Raw genomic sequence first — 23,483 nt, 5'->3', positions numbered from 1 at the left:
CCTAACAGCATTTCGGGCATCAAGATGAACTCAAATGAAAATGATGCAATGAGATGAAATGATGTGCTCTCTGCGGCGAACATTTTGATATGCTATATGCCCAAAACGGAGCTACGGATGCGGAGATATAGCATGATGAAATATGCAAAATAAACTGCAGACTTGGGAAAAAACGAAGTCAACCCTAGGTTTACTGTAGCACTGGATCTAGATCGGGCACGGTTTACGAAGTTGGCCAGGGCTCTCGCCGGAGCCGAAGGAGGTGACCGGAGAAGGACGCTAGAGGAGCGGGGCACCGGATCCGGCCGGAGTCGCGGCCGGGCGGCGCTGGCGCGGCAGGGCGGCGGCGAGGCGACGCGGTGGACGGCGACCGTCGCCGGCGTGAGGCGGCGGACGGGGCCGCGACGGAGGCGGCGAGCTCCGCGGCGAAGGGCGGCGACGGCGGCCGGTGGCGAACGGGCGGGACGGCAGTGACCTCGCGCGGTCTCCCACGGGCGGCGGCGGCGGAGAGGCGGGCCGCGGGGGCCGGCCTTGGGCCCGAGCGGGCCGGCGGCGGTGGGAGATGGCTGGGCCACGTGGCACTCTCTGATTGGACGCGGGCGGTGGCGGACGCGTCCGGCCGGCGGCGGACGTGTCCGGCGGCGCGGAGGAGCGGGTTAGGGTTTGGACTGCGCGAAAATTCGGGAGGAGACACATATTTATAGGTAGAGGGAGTTAGGAGACTCCAACTGAGGTGCGGTTTTCGGCCACGCGATCGTGATCGAACGCTCTAGATGATGGAGAAGGTTTTGGTGGGTTTCGGGCCAAAATGGAGGGGTGTTGGGCTGCAACACACACGAGGCCTTTTTGGTCCCTCGGTTAACCGTTGGAGCATCAAACGAAGTCCAAATGGTACTAAACTTGACAGGCGGTCTACCGGTAGTAAACCAAGGCCGCTTGGCAAGTCTCGGTCCAATCCGGAAATGTTTAATCCCCACACACGAAAGAAAGGTAGAAATGACCACTGGAGGAGAACGAAGCGCCGGAATGCAAAACAGACAACGGGGAAAATGCTCGAATGCATGAGATGAACACGTATGCAAATGCAATGCACATGATGACATGATATGAGATGCATGACAACAATAACAACACACGGAGACAAAAACCCGAACCCGAGAAAATAAAATAACTTAACGCCGGAAACGGCAAGAGTTGGAGTACATATTAGGAAAATCATATCCGGGGTGTTACAAGAGGATTCCTTGTCTTGATCACCAAGTCTTGTGGAATCTTCCTCGTGTATACATCGGCTGTCCGAACTGGCTCATGAGCAAACGGCCATGGGGTCCTCGGCCCAATCCAACTGATCGGGAGACAACGTGGTGAGTACCCCCTAGTCCAGGACACCATCACATGGCACACTGAACTATCAAGTAGTTATCATCTTTGCTCTGCCAGGTGTTCAAAACATCTAGCGTTGATCCTGCAGCAGGTTTATCACCTAGCGGTGCTTTCAGGACATAATTCTTCTATGCAGCAATGAGGATAATCCTCATGTTACGGACCCAGTCCATGTTGTTTCTACCATCATCTTTCAACTTAGCTTTCTCAAGGAACGCATTAAAATTCAACGGAACAACAACACGGGCCATCTATCTGCAACAACATAGATATGCAAAATACTATCAGGTACTAAGTTCATGATAAATTAAAGTTCAATTGATCAAATTACTTAGAACTCCCACTTAGATAGACATCTCTCTAATCATCTAAGTGATCACGTGATCCATATCAACTAAACCATGTCCGATCATCACGTGAGATGGATTAGTTTTCAATGGTGAACATCACTATGTTGATAATATCTTCTATATGATTCACGCTCGACCTTTCAGTCTTAGTGTTCCGAGGCCATATCTTCATATGCTAGTCTCGTCAAGTTTAACCCGAGTATTCTGCATGTGCAAAACTGGCTTGCACCCGTTGTACGTGAACGTAGAGCTTATCACACCCGATTATCACGTGGTGTCTCGGCACGACGAACTGTAGCAACGGTGCATACTTAGGGAGAACACTTATACCTTGAAATTTAGTGAGAAGTCATCTTACAATGCTACTGCCGAACTAAAAAAATAAGATGCATAAAGGATAAACATCAGATGCAATCAATATAAGTGATATGATATGGCCATCATCATCTTGTGCCTTTGATCTCCATCTCCAAAGCACCGTCATGATCACCATCGTTGCCGGCTTGATACCTTGATCTCCATCAAAGCATTGTTGTCGTCTCGCTAACTATTGCTTCTACGACTATCGCTACCGCTTAGTGATAAAGTAAAGCAATTACATGGTGATTGCATTTCATACAATAAAGCGACAACCATATGGCTCCTTCCAGTTGCCGGTAACTATGTTACAAAACATGATCATCTCATACAATAAAATTTAGCATCATGTCTTGACCATATCACATCAAGTTAGACGTCCTCTACTTTGTTGTTGCAAGTTTTACGTGGCTGCTACAGGCTAAGCAAGAACCGTTCTTACCTACGCATCAAAAACCACAACGCGGTATAGTGATTGCTTTTTGATCTTCAGAAAGAACCCTGTTTCATTGAATCCGATTCAACTGAAGTTGGAGAAACTGACACCCACCAGCCACCTGTGTGTGAAGCACGTTGATAGAACCAGTCTCGCGTAAGCATATGCGTAATGTCGGTCTGGGCCGCTTCATCCAACAATATCGCCGAATCAAGAAACAACTAGTGATGACAAGCAATATAATATGTATATACCCACGCTCACAACTCCTTTGTGTTCTACTCGTGCATATAACATCTACGCATAAACCTGGCTCTGATACCACTGTTGGGGAACGCAGTAATTTCAAAAAAAATTCCTACGCACGCGCAAGATCATGGTGATGCATAGCAACGAGAGGGGAGAGTATTGTCTACGTACCCTCGTAGATCATAAGCGGAAGCGTTATGACAACGCAGTTGATGTAGTCGTATGTCTTCACGATCGACCGATCCTAGTACCGAAAGTACGGCACCTCTGCGATCTGCACACATTCGGCTCGGTGACGTCCCATGAACTCATGATCTAGCAGTGTCAAGGGGGAGCTTCGTCAGCACGACGGCATGATGATGGTGATGATGATGCTACTGGAACAGGGCTTTTCCTAAGCACCGCTACGATATGACTGAGGTGGATTATGGTGGAGGGGGGCACCGCACACGGCTAAGAGATCAATGATCAACCTGTGTCTATGGGGTGCCCCCTCCCCCGTATATAAAGGAGTGGAGGAAGGGGGAGTGTTGGACCTCTATGGCGCACCTTGGAGGAGTCCTACTCCCTCCCAAATTAGGATTCCCCCCCTTCCCTAGTTGGACTAGGAGAGAAGGAAGGGGGAGAGAAGGAGGAAGGAAAGGGCCCCCTTCCTAGTCCAATTAGGAACAGTGGGGGAGGGGGCGCGCGGCCTACCCTGGATGCCTCTCTCTCTCCACTAAGGCCCATTAGGGCCCATGTACTCCCCGGGGGGTTCCGGTAACCCCCCGGTACTCCGGTATATGCCCAAACTCACTCGGAACCTTTCTGATGTCCAAAACATAGGCTTCCAATATATCGATCTTTATGTCTCGACCGTTTAGAGACTCCTCGTCATGCCCGTGATCACATCCGAGACTCCGAACAACCTTCGGTTCATCAAAACACATAAACTCATAATACCAATCGTCACCGAAGGTTAAGCGTGCGGACCCTACGGGTTCGAGAACTATGTAGACATGACCGAGACACGTCTCCGGTCAATAACCAATAGCGGAACCTGGATGTTCATATTGGCTCCCACATATTCTTCGAAGATCTTTATCGGTCAAACCGCATAATGATATACGTTGTTTCCTTTGTCATCGGTATGTTACTTGCCCGAGATTCGATCGTCGGTATCTCAATACCTAGTTCAATCTCGTTACCGGCAAGTCTCTTTACTCATTCCGTAATGCATCATCCTGCAACTAACTCATTAGTCACATTGCTTGCAAGGCTTATTTTGATGTGCATTACCGAGAGGGCCCAGAGATACCTCTCCGACAATCGGAGTGACAAATCCTAATCTCGATCTATGCCAACTCAACAAACACCATCGGAGACACCTGTAGAGCACCTTTATAATCACCCAGTTACGTTGTGACCTTTGGTAGCACACAAAGTGTTCCTCCGGTATTCGGGAGGTGCCTGATCTCATAGTTATAGGAACATGTATAAGTTATGGAGAAAGCAATAGCAACAAACTAAACGATCATTGTGCTAAGCTAACGGAATGGGTCAAGTGCTACCTCTTGAGCACTGCGTTGGTTTTCCCTTGAAGAGGAAAGGGTGATGCAGCAAAGTAGCATAAGTATTTCCCTCAGTTTTTGAGAACCAAGGTATCAATCCAGTAGGATATCATGCTCGAGTCCCACGCACCTACACAAACAAATAAGAACCTCGCAACCAACGCGATAAAGGGGTTGTCAATCCCTTGACGGTCACTTATGAGAGTGAGATCTGATAGATATGATAAGATAATATTTTTGGTATTTTTATGATAAAGAGAAATAAAGATGCAAAGTAAAATAAACGGCAAAATAAATAACTAAGTGTTGGAAGATTAATATGATGGAAGATAGATCCGGGGGGCATAGGTTTCACTAGTGGCTTCTCTCAAGAGCATAGTTATTACAGTGGGTAAATGAATTACTGTCGAGCAATTGGTAGAATTGAGCATAGTTATGAGAATATCTAGGCATGATCATGTATATAGGCATCACGTCCGCGACAAGTAGACCGAAACGATTCTGCATCTACTACTATTACTCCACACATCGACCACTATCCAGGATGCATCTAGAGTATTAAGTTCATAAGAACAGAGTAATGCTTTAAGTAAGATGACATGATGTAGAGGGATAACCTCATGCAATATGATATAAACCCCATCTTTTTATCCTCGATGGCAGCAATACAATACGTGTCAGTTACCTTTCTATGACTAGGATCGAGCACCAAAAGATTGAACCCAAAGCTAAACACTTCTCCCATTTTAAGAAAGATCAATCTAGTAGGCCAAACCAAACCGATAATTCGAAGAGACTTGCAAAGATAAACCAATCATACATAAAAGAATTCGGAGGAGATTCAAATATTGTTCATAGTTAAACTTGATCATAAACCCACAATTCATCGGATCTCGACAAACACACTGCAAAAGAAGATTACATCAAATAGATCTCCAAGAGAATCGATTAGAACTTTGTATTGAGATCCAAAGAGAGAGAAGAAGCCATCTAGCTAATAACTATGGACCCGAAGGTCTGAAGTAAAGTACTCACACATCACCAGAGAGGCCATGGAGTTGATGTAGAGGCCCTCCGTGATCAATGCCCCCTCTGGCGGAACTCCGGAAAAGGCCCCGAGATGGGATCTCTCGGGTACAGAAGGTTGCGGCAGTGGGATTAGGTTTTCGTGGTGCTCCTGGATGTTTGGGGGATACGTGGATATATATAGGAGGAAGAAGTACGTCGGTGGAGCAACGACGGGCCCACGAGGGTGGAGGGCGCGCCCAGGGGGGGTAGCCGTGCCCCCCTGCCTCGTGCTCTCCTCGATCGTTTCTTGACGCCCACTCCAAGTCTCCTGAATCACGTTTGTTGAGAAAATCACGTTCCCAAAGGTTTCATTCCGTTTGGACTCTGTTTGATATTCCTTTTCTTCAAAACCCTAAAATATGCAAAAAAAACAGCAATTTGGGTTGGGCCTCCGGTTAGTAGGTTAGTCCCAAAAATGATATAAAAGTGTAAAACCATTAACATCCAAAATAGATAATATAATAGCACGGAGCAATCAAAAATTATAGATACGTTGGAGACATATCAAGCATCCCCAAGCTTAATTCCTGCCCGTCCTCGAGTAGGTAAATGATAAAAGAAGAATTTTTGATGTGGAATGCTTTCTAACATATTTCTCAATGTAATTTTTCTTTATTGTGGCATGAATGTTCAGATCCGAAAGATTCAAGATAAAAGTTTAATATTGACAAAGAAATAATAATACTTCAAGCGCACTAACTAAGCAATCATGTCTTCTCAAAATAACATGGACAAAGAAAGTTATCCCTACAAAATCATATAGTCTGGCTATGCTCTATCTTCACCACACAAAATATTTAAATCATGCACAACCCCAATGACAAGCCAAGCAATTGTTTCGTACTTTTGATGTTTTCAAACTTTTTCAATCTTCACGCAATATATGAGTGTGAGCCATGGATATAGCACTATATGTGGAATAGAATGGTGGTTGTGGAGAAGACAAAAAAGGAGAAGATAGTCTCACATCAACTAGGCGTATCAACGGGCTATGGAGATGCCCATCAATAGATATCAATGTGAGTGAGTAGGGATTGCCATGCAACGAATGCACTAGAGCTATAAGTATATGAAAGCTCGACAAAAGAAACTAAGTGGGTGTGCATCCAACTTGCTTGCTCATGAAGACCTAGGGCCTTTTGAGGAAGCCCATCATTGGAATATACAGGCCAAGTTCTATAATGAAAAATTTCCACTAGTATATGAAAGTGATATCACAGGAGACTCTCTATCATGAAGATCATGGTGCTACTTTGAAGCACAAGTGAGGAAAAAGGATAGTAGCATTGTACCTTCTCTCTTTTTCTCTCATTTTTTTATTTGGGCCTTCTTTCTTTATTTTCTTTTTGGCCTCTTTTCTTTTCATTTTTTTTATTTTTCGTCCGGAGTCTCATCCCGACTTGTGGGGGAATCATAGTCTCCATCATCCTTTCCTCACTGGGACAATGCTCTAATAATGATGATCATCACACTTTATTTACTTACAACTCAAGAATTACAACTTGATACTTAGAACAAGAATATGACTCTATGTGAATGCCTCCGGCGGTGTACCGGGATGTGCAATGATGCATGAGTGACATGTATGAAGAATTATGAACGGTGGCTTTGCCACAAATACGATGTCAACTACATGATCATGCAAGCAATATGACAATGATGAAGCGTGTCATAATAACGGAACGGTGGAAAGTTGCATGGCAATATATCTCGGAATGGCTATGGAAATTCCATAATAGGTAGGTATGGTGGCTGTTTTGAGGAAGGTATATGGTGGGTTTAAGGTACCAGCAAAAGTTGCGCGATACTAGAGAGGCTAGCAATGGTGGAAGGGTGAGAGTGCGTATAATCCATGGACTCAACATTAGTCATAAAGAAATCACATACTTATTGCAAAAATCTATTAGTTATCGAAACAAAGTATTACGCGCATGCTCCTAGGGGGATAGATTGGTAGGAAAAGACCATCGCTCATCCCCGACCGCCACTCATAAGGAAGACAATCAATAAATAAATCATGCTCCGACTTCATCACATAACGGTTCACCATACGTGCATTCTACGGGAATCACAAACTTCAACACAAGTATTTCTCAAATTCACAACTACTCAACTAGCATGACTCTAATATCACCATCTCCATATCTCAAAACAATTATCAAGTATCAAACTTCTCATAGTATTCAATGCACTTCTATGAAAGTTTTTATATTAAAGAAAATTTACGTGTTGTTCTAAAGGACTCTCAAAATAATATAAGTGAAGCATGAGAGATCAATAGTTTCTATAAAACAAATCCACCACCGTGCTCTAAAAGATATAAGTGGAGCACTAGAGCAAAACTATATAGCTCAAAAGATATAAGTGAAGCACATGGAGTATTCTAATAAATTTCAAATCATGTGAGTCTTTCTCAAAAGGTGTGTATAGCAAGGATGATTGTGGTAAACTAAAAAGCAAAGACTCAAATCATACAAGACGCTCCAAGAAAAACACATATCATGTCGTGAATAAAAATATAGCTCCAAGTAAAGTTACCGATAGACGAAGACGAAAGACGGGATGCCTTCCGGGGCATCCCCAAGATTAGGCTCTTGCCACTATTTGTTCCATAATCCATCAAGACTTTTACCCAAAACTTGAAAACTTCACAACACAAAACTCAAAATAGAAAATCTCATGAGCTCCGTTAGCGAAAGAAAACAAAACACCACTTCAAGGTACTGTAATGAACTCATTATTTATTTATATTGGTGTTAAACCTACTGTATTCCAACTTCTCTATGGTTTATAAACTCTTTTACTAGCCATAGATTCATCAAAATAAGCAAACAACACAAGGAAAACAGAATCTATCAAAAACAGAACAGTCTATAGTAATCTGTAGCTAACGCAAACTCTGGAGCCCCAAAAATTATAAAATAAATTGCTGGACGTGAGGAATTTATCTATTGATAATATGCAAAAATAATTAACTAAATAGAACTCTGCAAATAAAAAAGGCAGCAATTCTCGTGAGCGCTAAAGTTTCTGTTTTTTACAGCAAGATCAAAAAGACTTTCCCCAAGTCTTCCCAACGGTTCTACTTGGTACAAACACTAATTAAACACAAAAAACACAACCAAAATAGAGGATAGATAAATTATTTATTACTAAACAGGAGCAAAAAACAAGGAATAAAAATAAAATTGGGTTGCCTCCCAACAAGCGCAATCGTTTAACGCCCCTAGCTAGGCATAAAACGAAGATAGATCTAGGTATTTCCATCTTTGGTAGGAAATCCATAAGTGGATCTCATAATAGATTCATATGGTAATTTAATTTTCTTTCTAGGGAAGTGTTCCATGACTTTCTTTAATGTAAATTGGAATTTGATATTCCCTTCCTTCATATCAATAATTGCACCAATCGTTCTAAGGAAAGGTCTACCAAGAATAATAGGACATGAAGGATTGCAATCTATATCAAGAACAATGAAATCTACGGGCACATAGTTCCTATTTGCAACAATAAGAACATCATTAATTCTTACCATAGTTTTCTTAATAGTGGAATCCGCAAGGTGCAAGTTTAAAGAACAATCATCAAAATCACAGAAACCTAGCAAATCACACAAAGTTTTCGGAATCGTGGAAACACTAGCACCCAAATCACACAAAGCATAGCACTCATGATCTTTAATTTTAATTTTTATTTTAGGTTATCACTCATCATAAAGTTTTCTAGGGATAGAAACTTCCAACTCAAGTTTTTCTTCATAAGATTGCATCAAAGCATAAACGATATGTTTAGTAAAAGCTTTTTTTGACTATAAGCATGAGGAGAATTTAGCATGGATTACAACAAGGAAATACAATCTATCAAAGAGCAATTGTCATAATGAAAGCCCTTGAAATCCAAAATAGTGGGTTCATTGCTATTTAAAGTTTTGACCTCCTCAATCCCACTTTTATCAATTTTTGCATCAAGATCTAAAAACTCCGAATTTTTGAAACGCCTTCTAGGTAAAGGTGACTCATCTTCAGTCCCATCATTATAAAGATTCATATTGCAAAACAAAGATTTAATAGGGGACACATCAATCACTTTTACATCTTCATCCTTATTACCATGAAAAGTAGAAGAACACGCTTTCACAAAGCAATCTTTCTTAGCACGCATCCTAGCGGTTCTTTCTTTGCACTCATCAATGGAAATTCTCATGGCTTTGAGAGACTCATTGATATCATGCTTAGGTGGAATAGATCTAAGTTTCAAAGAATCAACACCAAGAGAAATTCTATCAACGTTCCTAGCCAACTCATCAATCTTAAGCAAATTTTCTTCAATCAAAGCATTGAAACTCTTTTGCGAACTAATAAATTGTTTAATAGTAGATTCAAAATCAGAGGGAATATTATTAAAATTTCCATAATAATTGTTGTAGGAATTACCATAATTATTAGAGGAATTACTAGGAAACGGCCTAGAATTAAAATTACCTCTATACGCGTTGTTACCAAAATTGTTCCTACCAACAAAATTCACATCCATAGATTCATTCTTATTCTCAATCAAAGTAGACAAAGGCATATCATTAGGATCAGTAGGAGCACTCTTATTAGCAAACAATTTCATAAGTTCATCCATCTTTCCACTCAAAACATTAATTTCTTCTATCGCATGCACTTTTTTATTAGTAGATCTTTCGGTGTGCCATTGAGAATAATTAACCATAATATTATCTAGGAGTTTGGTAGCTTCTCCTAAAGTGATTTCCATAAAAGTGCCTCCCGCTACCGAATCTAAAAGATTTCTAGAAGCAAAATTCAATCCGGCATAAAAATTCTGTATAATCATCCATAAATTCAAACCATGTGTAGGGCAATTACGTATCATTAATTTCATCCTCTCCCAAGATTGTGCAACATGTTCATGATCAAGTTGCTTAAAATTCATAATATCGTTTCTAAGAGAGATTATTTTAGCGGGAGGAAAATACTTAGAGATAAAATCATCTTTGCACTTATTCCATGAATCAATACTATTTTTAGGAAAAAATGAAAACCAAGATTTAGCATGATCTCTAAGAGAAAACGGAAATAGCGTAAGTTTAACAATATCATTATCCACATATTTCTTCTTTTGCATATCAAACAAATCAACAAAGCTATTTACATGGGTAGCGGCATCTTCACTAGGAAGGCCGGCGAATTAATCTTTCATGACAAGATTCAACAAAGCATCATTAATTTCACAAGATTCAGCATCGGTAAGAGGAGCAATCGGAGTGCTAAGAAAATAATTGTTGTTGGTATTGGTAAAGTCACACAATTTAGTATTATCTTGAGCCATCGTGACAAGCAAGCTATCCAACACACGAGCAAACAAGAAACAAGCAAAAAAGAGGCGAACAGAAAAGAGAGGGTGAATAAAACGGAAAGGGTGAAGTGGGGGAGAGGAAAACGAGAGGCAAATGGCAAATAATGTAATGCGAGGGATAAGAGTTTGTGATGGGTACTTGGTATGTCTTGACTTGTGTGTAGACTCCGGAAATGGTGCCAAAATGGCTCGTTGTTAGGAGTCAAATCTTGACTTGACTTGGCGTGAATCTCCCCGGCAACGGCGCCAGAAATCCTTCTTGCTACCTCTTGAGCACTGCGTTAGTTTTCCCTTGAAGAGGACAGGGTGATGCAACAAAGTAGCGTAAGTATTTTCCTCAGTTTTTGAGAACCAAGGTATCAATCCATTAGGAGATCACGCTCGAGTCCCACGCACCTACACAAACAAATAAGAACCTCGCAACCAACGCGATAAAGGGGTTGTCAATCCCTTCACGGTCACTTACGAGAGTGAGATCTGATAGATATGATAAGATAATTTTTTTGGTATTTTTATGATAAAGAGAAATACATATGCAAAGTAAAATAAATGGCAAAAGAAATAACTAAGTGTTGGAAGATTAATATGATGGAAGATAGACCCGGGGGCCATAGGTTTCACTAGTGGCTTCTCTCAAGAGCATAAGTATTACGGTGGGTAAACGAATTACTGTCGAGCAATTGATAGAATTGAGCATAGTTATGAGAATATCTAGGCATGATCATGTATATAGGCATCACGTCCGCGACAAGTAGACCGAAACGATTCTGCATCTACTATTAATACTCCACACATCGACCGCTATCAAGCATGCATCTAGAGTATTAAGTTCATAAGAACAGAGTAATGCTTTAAGTAAGATGACATGATGTAGAGGGATAAACTCATGCAATATGATATAAACCCCATCTTTTTATCCTCGATGGCAACAATACAATACGTGTCGGTTCCCTTTCTGTCACTGGGATCAAGCACCGCAAGATTGAACCCAAAGCTAAGCACTTCTCGCATTGCAAGAAAGATCAATCTAGTAGGCCAAACCGAACTGATAATTCGAAGAGACTTGCAAAGATAAACCAATCATACATAAAAGAATTCAGAGGAGATTCAAATATTGTTCATAGATAAACTTGATCATAAACCCACAATTAATCGGATCTCGACAAACACACCGCAAAAGAAGATTACATCGAATAGATCTCCAAGAGAATCAATTAGAACTTTGTATTGAGATCCAAAAAGAGAGAAGAAGATATCTAGCTAATAACTATGGACCCGAAGGTCTGAAGTAAACTACTCACACATCACCGGAGAGGCCATGGAGTTGATGTAGAGGCCCTTCGTGATCAATGCCCCCTCTGGCGGAGCTCCGGAAAAGGCCCCGAGATGGGATCTCTCGGGTACAGAAGGTTGCGGCGGTGGAATTAGGTTTTCGTGGTGCTCCTGGATGTTTGGGGGATACATGGATATATATAGGAGGAAGAAGTATGTCGGTGGAGCAACGGGGGCCCCACGAAGGTGGAGGGCGTGCCCAGGGGGGTAGGCGCGCCCCCTGCCTCGTTCCCTCCTCGATCGTTTCTTGACGCCCACTCCAAGTCTCCTGGATCACGTTTGTTGAGAAAATCACGTTCCCGAAGGTTTCATTCCGTTTGGACTCCATTTGATATTCCTTTTCTTTGAAACCCTAAAATAGGCAGAAAAACAACAATTTGGGCTGGGCCTTTCGGTTAGTAGGTTAGTCCCAAAAATGATATAAAAGTGTAAAATAAAGCCCATTAACATCCAAAATAGATAATATAATAGCATGGAGCAATCAAAAATTATAGATACGTTGGAGACGTATCATCAAGTCAATCACAACATTCTCTAATGATGTGATCCCGTTAATCAACTGACAACTCATGTCTATGGCTAGGAAACTTAACCATCTTTGATTCAACGAGGTAGTCAAGTAGAGGCATACTAGTGACACTATGTTTGTCTATGTATTCACACATGTACTAAGTTTCCGGTTAATACAATTCTAGCATGAATAATAAACATTTATCATGATATGAGGAAATATAAATAACAACTTTATTGTTGCCTCTAGGGCATATTTCCTTCAACTTTCTCCCTTCATCACGCAATTTCTGGCGCCGTACCCCGAAAGGGATTGATAACCCCTTTAACACGTCAGGTGGCGAGGTGTTCTTATTTGTGTGCAGGGGCTGTTTACGTTGTGTTGCTTGGTTCTCCTACTGGTTCGATAACCTTGGTTTCATTTCCGAGGAAAATACCTATCGCCGATGTGTTGTATCATCCCTTCCTCTTTGGGGAAATACCGACGTAGCTTCAAGCGACATCAGGACGACACTCCTAGGTTTGGAGCGGGGGGGGGGGGGAGGGGGTAGATGGCCCTCTCTTGTACGATAGTTTTGTGTGACTCTCAAGCATAATTCGGTGGTTTCATCCAGGATTTGCCAGTTTATAGGTTGTCTATTCTTAGGTTTTTTTTAGTTGTGGTCCAATCACTCATGTGCTTATGCATGCTGACATGCTAGTGATGTCCAACGGCGCACTCATGGTGCTATGTTGATCTTGCTCATTGTGTGGTGTCTTCCTTTAATTAGTTAAGTCGAATGGGGATTTCCTCAGCACCTTGTACCATTTGGCGTTGTTGCTTTAGTATTACATTTTCTATATGATGAGTGCTAAAATAGAAATATCATACTTTTTTGCATTGGATCATCTAATGAAATGGATGCATACATGTACCTCAAGTGGCATTTGACTTGTGGTGTAATGTGTTCTCGTATGATATGTAGGTTACAAACCTTTTCTCTTCCGATTTGAATTATAATTCCTTATTCAATAGAACCACCCACTCTATTTTGAATCTTGTATACCAATTCACACCCCATATTGTTTTCAAGAAGTATCTGAAGCTGCATCAATCGAGGATACACAACGAAAGGAATTGTTAGTTCGTCTCACCTTCCCAAAGTGTGGATTTGTTTTGTTTACAATTTTTTTATCTCTATGGCCCCTTCTCTTTCTCGTAAGAATGAGGTATATGTAGGTATAATTAAGAAAATATTAGTTAAGATGGTTCATGTAAAGAACAGGTACCAAATTGAGATTCATTCCCTTTTCAAAACTAGCTACAACAACTTGGGCTCTTCCTCATTGTAGAAAAAGGTAATCAAAGAATGTTTCAGTTGGAAATTCCCTGCCAACCCTAACCAAATTTCATACCCTATGGTTTTTGTTCCTCTATTGATATTTCGCTCCTCTGTTCCGCTAGAGCCAATTCCTTTGAAGAATTCTTTACTTTCTTGTCCTTCCTCAAGTGATCAGAGTAGAAGACCATGTATCTTCGTAGTTGGCTCTGGAGTGAAAGCGAGCAGGATCTCATATTTTCCACCAAAATTGACCCGAACTTACTTAGAATTGGCACTATCAGATGTGGGGTTCCGGCAAACCCTTAAGGTTCGAACACTGGGGTGCGCGTGAAGTATTTTCCTCCCACCGATCTACGCCCTAGCTCGCTAAGATCTCGCGGGCGAACTCGACGCACTTGCAACGCAGAAAGGCACAAGATTTATACTGGTTCGGGCCACCGTTGTGGTGTAATACCCTACTCCAGTGTGGTGGTGGTGGATTGCCTCTTGGGCTGATGATGAACAATAAAATGGGAAGAACAACCAACTGAGGTTGAGGTGTTCTTGTGCTAGGCTAACTTGTGTGGGTGAGAGTGATCTAAGATGTCCCCCTTGCCTATGGTGATGGCTAGTCCTACTTATAGAGGCCCTGGTCCTCTTCCCAAATACTCAGCGGGAAGGGAGCCAACAATGGCGGGCAAATTTGAAGGGGACAACTAGTACAAGTTATCCTGACAAAAGGTGGTCTGCGCCTGCGAAAGGCTTTGGTGGTGACGCTATCTTGGGCTCCACGATATCCTCCATCTTGTCGTCCTTCTGGTCTTGGTCTTGTTGCACCAAAATGGCAACCTTTGCCTGATGCCTCGGTACTCCTTGCCTGCACTCGTTTCCTTAGCACCAAAGAGGAAACAACGACGCTCCGCGCGCTGGCGCCCGCCTAGCGCCCGCCTGGTGTCAATCGTCATGGCTCACGTCACGAGAGCCTCGTGAACTTTGCCTTGCCTTGATATCTCTGCTCCTCGTGAGCCTGCCCGACTAGGCCACTCCAAAGGAGGTCTTGTGTCGTCCTCCTCATGAGGCCTGGCCCCTCGCAATTCTGGGGACCCCCGTTCCCAGGATGCTGACAGTAGCCCCCGGGCCCAAGGTGCGCTCGGGCTTGGCTTCACGGCGAAGCCAAGGGTCAAGCACGGAGCATCGCGGGCCCCAAAAGCATGCGGCCTCGGTTGACGCGTGGCGGCTGATTGGACATGGGCGTCTCCACTTCCCCACACTGCCTCGGCAACTGCACGACTTGACGAGTCCATGCGACATGCAAGGAAAACCATCAATACCTGCGATCGTGGGAGGTGCCGGTTGACCTTCTCTTGCTATAAATGGGGAGGGGGCGGAGCCCCCGTTGCCCATCTCTTCCTTGCTCGCTTTCCCCCATCTTCTGCCTCGCTCCATTGCTCGTTGTGCCACCAATGGCGCCACGAAGGAAGTTCTCTGCCGATGAGAAGGGGAAGCCCCTCGCGAGGGGCCTGGCTCGCCGGCGCCCAAGCGCGGACGTGGCCATCCGTGCAAGCACGCCGCATCCCCTGTTGCGGCCGCTGTCGGAGCGGCGCCGCGGCACGCGGAGGGGGCCGTCCTAGCCATGGCGATCCAGTTGACGAGGGGAGGCATGCTTTGGTGGCGTGGCCCCCCCGTCCGTGTTTCCACATAGTGGAGGTATCGCCGGATTTTGTTGTCTGGTCGGAGAATCCGGCCGGCAACTGGCTCCAACTTCCGTGCTTCTTTGCCGATGAGCTGCCGGCCTCTGGTCCAAGCGGACTCTGGCTGCAGGCGGATGGTTGCTGCAGCAAGGCCTCTTGGGTTGCAGTCGCGACTTCCGCCTCAGGCAACATAGCCCTGGCCCGCGGTTGGCAGACGTTCGCGCGCGCGCGGCTTGGGCCGGCGGTGCGCCCTCCACTTCAAGTATGGCGGCGAATCAACCCTCTACATGAGGGTGTTTGGGAAAGATGGTCACCGTGCCGGGTGCTGCCCCGAGGCGAACGACGGTGAGGAGGTGCTTGGTCTCAGGGACGGTCGCGGTGAGGATGAGGGCGAGTCTGCCCTCGGGGGCGGCTGTGTCTTGTCCAGCTATGGCGGCTCTTCCTCCGGTGAAAGCTCCAGCAGCAGTGGCCACGACCAGCCGCCGTGCCCGCTTTGAAGGCGGCAGTGGGTCATCTTGTCGCCGCGCCTCCGTGAAGCGCGAAGAAGGATCTGGCTAGGCTCGGGGTGCCGCTAGGGTTATGCCTCCGCAGATTGCCGCAACGCTGCTTTTGTTTTACTCTTTTTCCTGCATCAAGAATGTAACCAGTTTGGGCCCAGGGGGCGTGTATCGAACTATGGTTCCTCGGTTGTGGCACCATGCGTGTTGTGTCGTTATTTCGTGCAAAGATAACTTAACCTGGTGTATCCAGGATGCCCTCTTCCTCACGAGGCGCTCATTTCCTTGCGTCCATCTAGCCTTGGTGGCCTACATTTGCTCGGGAACTGCAAAAGCTCATTAGGAAGTGCGTTAAAAGATTTGCCGTTCGCCCTGGTCCTGACCTGGCGCCTTGTATCACGGTACTCGAGGGGCACGGACTAGGGGAGGCGCGCCAGCTTTTGAGCTCGAACGAGGGTGGCTCGCGAGAAGGCAGAGAAGGGAGAAAATGCGCGCGAGGGCACCAGCCCAGCCCCCTCGCGAGGCATGCGAGAGAGAGAACACGAGCTAACCCGAGCTGGAAAAACGCAGCGAGAGGCGAGGGGGTCAAATCAGAAAGGAATGCCAAAAGCAAATTTCGATTAAGGAAAAGGAAGCCAAATATGGAAAGCAAATCAAAAGCCACGTCCGGCACCTAATCTAGTCTTCAAGTCTTCTCACCAGCGCGGAGCTAAGTGCTGCCACTAGGCATGGGCGGGAGCCCCAGGGCCTGAGGTGGGCACTCCTGAGACTCCGGGGCGTATACAGCCCCAACTCACGGGCGGCGATTCTTCACAGGCACTGGGCCTTTCTTCACAGGCTCTGGGCCTTGCTTCACAGGCTCTAGGCCTTGCTTCATGGGTAAAACTTCCAGAGGTGCTGGATGTTCCAGGCGTTTTGGACTGGTACTCCATCTTGTGTCTCCAGGCGCACGGTGCCAGGCCTGGAGATGTGAACGACCTTGAATGGGCCCTCCCACATTGGTGAAAGCTTATGCAGCCCTTCCCTGGAGAGGACCCGCCTCAGGACTAGGTCACCCGTCTCGAGTGTCCTGGAGCGGATGTTGCGGTAGTGGTATCGCCGCAGTGCTTGCTGGTACCTCGCCGCCCGTAGCGCATCTCGCGGCGACGTTCCTCTCCCAACACGAGGTCCATCCCTCGTGTGGCGTCCTACTGCGTTTCGTCGAACGCCAGGACCCGTGCAGAGCGATGCTTGACCTCGTGAGGGAGGACCGCTTCAGCTCCGTAGACGACGAAGAATGGAGTCTCTCCCGTTGGCTTGGTGGCGGTGGTCCGGATGGACCACAGTACGGACTGGAGCTCGTCGTGCCAGCCCCTGCCGCGGGCCTCCAGCTTCTTCTTGAAGGTCCTGGTCTTGAGGCCCCTCAGGACCTCCATGTTAGCACGTTCGGCCTGACCATTGCTCCTGGGGTGGGCTACCGAAGCGTAGAAGATCTGCGTTCCAAGGTTAGCACAGTAGGTTTTGAAGAGGTTGCTAGTAAACTATGAACCGTTATCTGTGATGATGCGGTTGGGGACCCCAAAGCGGCTCACGAGGCCCTTGATGAACTTGACAGCAGAGCCGGCTGGGATGGTACGGATGGCTTTCACTTCCGCCCACTTGGTGAACTTGTCGATGGAGACGTAGAGGTAATGGTAGCCCCCTGGCGCCCGAGGGAACGGGTCTAGGATATCTAGCCCCCAGACCGCGAACGGCCATGTGAGCGGGATAGTTTGAAGGCCCTGAGCAGGTTGATGGATTTACTTGGCGTGGAATTGGCAAGCTTCGCAAGACTTTGCCAGCTCGGCTGCGTCGTTGAGTGCTGTAGGCCAGTAGAATCCAATGCGGAACACATTGCCAACGAGGGCCCGTGACGACGAGTGGTGTCCGCAGTCCCCGCCGTGTATGTCAATCAGCAACTCCCTTCCTTGGTCGCTAGATATGCAGCGCAGTGTGACATCGTTCGATCGCTTCCTATATAACTCGCCGTCTTGGATACAGTATGTCGTGGCTTGCCAAGCCACGCGCTCTGCCTCCTCTTCCTTCTCCGGAAGCATCCCGTGCGTTAAGTATTCCTTGAATTCCTTGGTCCAGCATTCCTCCTGGGGCTCGAGCGCCAAGAGCAGCCGAGCTCCGGAGGTCGGTCCACAGGTCGGGGCTCCCACGGCCGGAGGCAGGGGGAGCTCCTCCCGAGGTTGAGTCATGTTTGAAAGAGGTGGCGCGGCTGATGGCTTGAAGAGCCGCTCCTCAAAGACACCTGGCTCCTGCGGTTGCCGCTTGGATGCTCTCCTGGTGATGTCGTCGGCTTCCTTGTTGGTGCCCCGGGGCACATGCTGCAGCTCGAGGCCCGAGAATCGTTTCTCCATCTTGCGCACCTCCGCGAGGTAGGCCTCCATATGCTCGTCCTTCGGCTCATACACCTTGTTGGAGAAGTTGACGAGGAGTTGTGAGTCAGCTCTGACGGTGAGGCGCTTCACCCCTAGGGCCGCTGCAGCCTTCAGACCGGCTATGAGGCCTTTGCATTTTGCGATGTTGTTGGAGACCTTCTCGTCGTGCTGAAAGTAGAGTTGCACGACGTAGTAGATCTTGTCTTGGGTGGGCGAGATGAGCACTGCTCCAGCCCCCGCGCCCTGGTGTGCGAAGGCGCCATTGAAATACATGACCCAACCGTCAGGGGCCTCACTTCCTCGGGAGGTGGACCGGTCTTCTCCTTCCTCAAGTGTCGGGGCATCCATCCATTCTGCCACAAAGTCAGCAAGTGCGGCCCCCCTTGATGACCCTGGTAGTGCTGAACTCCAATTGGAATGCTTGCAACTCGATGTTCCACTCTGCGACCCTTGTGGTTGAGTTAGGGCTCCTAAGTATCCTTTCTAGTGGGTAGGCTGAGACGACCTTGATGGGGTGGCCTTGGAAGTAGTGTCGCAGCTTGCGTGAGGCCACCAGGAGTGCGAGCAGGAGCTTCTAGGGCATGGGGTAGCGCGCTCTCGTGTCCCGTAGTACGGTGCTGACAAAGTACATTGGGTGTTCGACAAGGGCTGGCACACTGTCGAGGCTCGGGTCCTGCGGAGATCGTGGCATATCCTGAGGTGGAAGGGTCCCTCAGACCTGACTGTCCTCAGGAGCTTCTGCGACGCCACCCTGCCGAGCTTGGCCTTCCACCGCTGATGCCTTTGCTGCGCCTTCCTGACCCCGCGCTACTTCAGCCTTGGCCCGCCGAGGTGCGCCCTTGGCTTGGCGCTCCTCCCAAACCGCACCAACGCCGCGCTGGCGGAGTACGGGGTGGCAGCAAGGTAGAGTACCAAAGGCTCGAGGGGCCGTGGTGCCACCATCACTGGGGGGCTAGTAAGGTACTTCTTGAGGTCTTGGAAGGCCCGGTCGGCCTCCGGGTTCCACTCGAACGGGCCTTCCTCTTCATGAGCTTGAAGAATGGTAAGGCGCGCTCTCCGAGTTTGGAGATGAAACGCCCTAACCAGTCACCCGTCCTGCTAGCTTCTGCATCCCTTTGCGGGTCTGCGGCGGGCTCATGTCCTCGATAGCCTTGACCTTCTCTGGGTTTGCCTCGATCCCCCTGTGGGATACGAGGAATCCCAGCAGCTTGCCGGAGGGGACACCGAATACGCGCTTCTCCAGGTTGAGCCTTAAGTTCACTTGGCGCAGGCTCTCAAAAGTCTCCTCCAAGTCTTGGATCAATGTCCTTGCCTCGCGAGACTTGACCATGATGTCATCGACGTAAGCCTCTGCATTCCTCCTGAGGTGCCGCCCTAGAGCGATGTGCATCAACCTCTGAAAGGTCGCGCCCGCGTTGCGTAGCCCGAAGGGCATGCAGGTGTAGCAGTACACCCCACATGGTGTCAGGAAGGCCGTATTCTCCACATCTTCCACCGCCATCTTGATTTGATGATACCCTGAGAACGGATCCAGGAAGCACAGCAGGTCACACTCGGCGGTGGAGTCAAAGATCTGGTCGATGCGCGGGAGTGGGAACGGGTCTTGAGGTCAGGCTTAATTAAGATTAGTGAAGTCGACACACATCTGTTCCTTCCTGCCTTTTTTCGGCACCACGACAGGGTTCGCCAGCCATTCGGGGTATCAAACCTCTCGGATGGCACCTGTCGCTTCCAGCTTGTGTGTCTCTTGGACGATGAAGGCCTGCTTCTTAGTGGACTGCCGCCTCGCTCGCTGTTTCACGGGGCGGATGTTGGGGCATACCCTTAGATGATGCTGGATCACCTCCCTCGGGACCCCTACCAGCTGATTGGGCTCCCACGCGAATATCTCCTGGTTCGCGCGCAAGAACCTCACCAGGGCTTCTTCTTGTTCCAGGTCAAGGCCGGCTCCTATGGTAAAGGTGGCTCCTGAAGACCCATCCCCGCTGACCGATACCTGCTTGGTTTCCACCTTGTCTTGGGTGAATAGTTGCTTCTTCTTGGTGGGTGTGGCCTCCCTGACCGCGGGGGCACCGGCGTCGGCGGGTTGTGCTGCTGTCGCGGTCTTGAAGGCGAGCCTGAGCGCCATTACGGCCTCCTTAGTGTCCCCCTTGATGGTGAGGACGCCCTTGCTCCCTGGCATCTTCATAAGGTTGTAAGTCAGGTGAGTCGCCGCCATGAACTGAGCGAGAGTCGGGTACCCGAGGATGGCGTTGTACGGGAGACCGATGCGAGCGATGTCGAAGTCCACCAGCTCGGTGCGGTACTTGTCGCGTGTGCCGAAGGTGACAGGGAGGCGAATCTGTCCCAGGGAGTGGGCAGCTCCACCACCCACACTTGAGAAGGGCTTACTAAGGCCGAGCCGCTCGAGTGGCACGTGGAGGAGGCTGAAGGCTTCCACGGAGAGCAAGTTGATTCCAGCACCACCGTCGATGAGGGTCTTGGTGATGGCCACGTTGCAGATGGTGGGCGTGCAGAGCATCGGGAGCATTTCAGAGCCGGCGGTGGAGTCAGGGTGGTCTTCTGAGCCGAAGGTAAGGTCGGCCTATCTTGTAGCCTAGCCCGGCGGAGCCCCGGGCACTTGGAGGTGGCTCGATCTGACGGAGGAACGGCTTGGCGTGGCGGTCTGACGGCGGTGCTTGAGAGCCGCCCAGCAGGGCCGCGACTGCGTGGTGCACCGACACTGTGTAGCGAGCAGTGAAGAGGTCGCGGAGCTCCTCCCAAGATGCCACCGTGGATCCAGGAAGGTTGAGCAGCCAGGCACATGGCTCACCGGCGAGGGCCATGGGAAGCCAGTTGGCCATGACCTTGTCATCACCCCCGGCTTCGAGGATGGCCTCCTCGTACGTTGGCAGGAAAGCTGGCGGGTCCGCCGCACCGTTGTAGCACGGCGGCATCTCCGGCCTGAACTTGGGCGGCCACTGCACCCGCCGCAGGGCGGGGGCCAGGGCTCAGAGCCCCTGGCTCCGTCGTCAATGCTGACTGTCGGAGTCTGCGGCAGGGCACCTGCCATGTGGGCGAAGCGCGGTGGCGACAGAGCACAGATCGACGGAGGGGAAGCTACAGTGCACCCCTACCTAGCGCGCCAAATGTTGGATGTGGGGTTCCGGCAAACCCTTAAGGTTTGAACACTGGGGTGCGCGTGAAGTCTTTTCCTCCCACCGATCTACGCCCTAGCTCGCTAAGATCTCGTGGGAAAACTCGACGCACTTGCAATGCAGAAAGGCACAAGATTTATACTGGTTCGGGCCACCGTTGTGGTGTAATACCCTACTCCAGTGTGGTGGTGGTGGATTGCCTCTTGGGCTGATGATGAACAATACAATGGGAAGAACAGCCTCCTGAGGTGGACGTGTTCTTGTGCTAGGCTAACTTGTGTGGGTGAGAGTGATCTAAGATGTCCCCCTTGCCTATGGTGATGGCTAGTCCTACTTATAGAGGCCCTGGTCCTCTTCCCAAATACTGAGCGGGAAGGGAGCCAACAATGGCGGGAAAATTTGAAGGGGGACAGCTAGTACAAGCTATCCTGGCAAAAGGTGGTCTGTGTCTGTGAAAGGCTCTGGTGGTGACGCCGTCTTGGGCTCCACGATGACCTCCGTCTTGCCGTCCTTCTGGTCTTGGTCTTGTTGCACCAAAATGGCAACCTTTGCCTGATGCCTCGGTACTCCTCGCCTACGCTGGTTTCCTTAGCACCAAAGAGGAAACAAGGACGCTGCGCGCGCTGGCGCCTGCCTGGCGCCCGCCTAGTGTCGATCGTCATGGCTCACGTCACGAGAGCCTCGTGAGGTTTGCCTCGCCTTGATATCTTCGCTCCTCGTGAGCCTGCCCGACTAGGCCACTCCAGAGGAGGTCTTGTGTTGTCCGCCTCGTGAGGCTTGGCCCCTCGTGAGGGTCTTGGATGCCTTGTTGATGAAGTTGGGTCGTACGACCTGCTAGCTTAGCCACACCGCGGGCCACAGACAGGCAAGCCTAGGGAGCCCCGTTCCCAGGACACCGACAGGCGCTTCATAGATCATCCCCAATTTGCCACTTCTTGTGTTGATGTACTAAGAAATTGGTTGAGGTAATTGAATTCAATGAGAGGAAGTTGTGCACATCAACGTAGGATATCCTCTCCGTTCTACACCAGATTATGCACTCGCCTCTGGGGCAAAAGTCTGTTTCGAGAAGTATTTGTATGCTAGAGTGGTTCCCAATATATTCGGAGGAAGGGGGTTTTCTTTGTAATTGCCCAAAAAAACTTTTGAGATTTAAAGGCCTTATATGCATTAGTTATATATGTCTTATGCCCAAAGACAACAATTCTTGGACCTATAGGTTTTTTGGCATTGATTAGAGATGCGTTAGAATAACTATAACATAAAAAAAGCTGAAAATAATTTTTTTGGAGTAAGAGCACTCTAACCCATCTCTAGAACATGTCTACTACAAACCCCCACACAATCTTAGAGGTTTTGGTGGGAGGAAGTTAAACCCAGCCAACCACCCCCATAGTCATCAATGCCACCTCCTACCACCGCCAAAATCATCATCGATGATGCCTCTGGCCACCCATGGGCTCATGTAGCCCGCCCCATCCTCATTTCCCTTCACATTCCCCGTCGACAGTGTGGCACGGGGAGCCAATAGAGATGTTAAGCAACCTTCCCTCTTTGACTATGTCCGTCCCATGTCTTCTCTATCATGGAAGCAATTTAGGTGGTGGCCACAGTAAGCATTCTCCCCTCTCCGATGAGATGTCGGTACTAATTAATATTATTACCGAGAATTACGGAATGTGAATAAGGATCCCACCAAGGAACATCTTGTTGGGGAACGTAGTAATTTCAAAAAAATTCCTACGCACATGCGATCGTGGTGATGCATAGCAACGAGAGGGAAGAGTATCGTCCACGTACCCTCATAGACCGTAAGCGGAAGCGTTATGAGAACGTGGTTGATGTAGTCGAACGTC

This window comes from Triticum urartu, chromosome 4A (assembly GCF_056163025.1).
Source record: "Triticum urartu cultivar PI428250 chromosome 4A, HENAU_Tu73, whole genome shotgun sequence".
Taxonomy (NCBI): Eukaryota; Viridiplantae; Streptophyta; class Magnoliopsida; order Poales; family Poaceae; genus Triticum; species Triticum urartu.
This window is presented reverse-complemented; position numbering follows the sequence as displayed.